Here is a 1,069-nt window from a genome sequence, read left to right as displayed (position 1 = left end):
GGTCCATGACCCAGTAACACGGTCTCTACAGCACCTGCTCACTGGTTCCACCTATTATTCCACCTATTAAGTATTTATTCATCATTCCCATTCTCACATCTCACTTAGTAGTTTATTTATTTATCCATCGTTCTCATTTCCTATTTCTGAACTGTTCATACTGTTCATATTGTAATATAATAACATAATACTATTTATCCTAGTATCCTTGCACTATGCTCCATATTTAAATAATTTTATTGATCTTTTCATTGCACTCATGCCTCTATATTGTTTCTGTTTGGAGTATGTATATATTGTGCATATATATTAGTGTGTATATTTTAGTTTTGGTTGTTTTGTGTGTGTAAGCACAGTGTGAGCAACGATGCTCCAAAGATAAATTCCTCGTATGTGTCCTCGTACCTGGCGAATAAAGCTGATAAAGCTGATTCTGATTCTTTAATTTTCTTTACAAAGCTGTCACATTTTTATTTCCCGTTCTTTTCTTTTCCTTTTTTCTTATGATTACTTTATCTATTTTATGTTACTGTTTACATTGTAACTGAGATGTCTGAATTTTGATGTTATATGTTAAAATAAAGCAAAAAAAAAAGAAAAGAAAAGAGGGTTCACCCCTAATGTGCACAGATTCTGATTTGATGTAGTTGTGGACATAACACACACCAACCTAAGGGATTACATGTTTGAAAGTGTGAAGATTTTCCAACATGGGCCCCTTAAATTGTTAAAAATATATGAACTAAACTAAAATTATGAAAATTGAAATCACCGAAAGAGGATAAATCTTATAAAATACCCCATCTCTACAGTCTCGTTCATGTCGACAATATCTTAAGCTAAATCATAGATAATGATCCCTCATTTTTTTCAGTGCCATCTAATTTCCTGAATTTGGAATTAATATTTTGATATTACATATTCATTGTTGTAATCCCCATATCCCAAACTTCACGATAGTGCCCTTCAAATCAATTTTCACACAGTAGTGTTTGTCATACTTGTCACATTTGTTCCTATTTAAGGACATCTTAATATAATAGTGGACTTTTTCAGAAATAAAAATATG

The sequence above is a fragment of the Etheostoma spectabile genome, chromosome 14 (genome assembly GCF_008692095.1).
Source record: "Etheostoma spectabile isolate EspeVRDwgs_2016 chromosome 14, UIUC_Espe_1.0, whole genome shotgun sequence".
In the NCBI taxonomy this organism is placed as follows: domain Eukaryota; kingdom Metazoa; phylum Chordata; class Actinopteri; order Perciformes; family Percidae; genus Etheostoma; species Etheostoma spectabile.
This window is presented reverse-complemented; position numbering follows the sequence as displayed.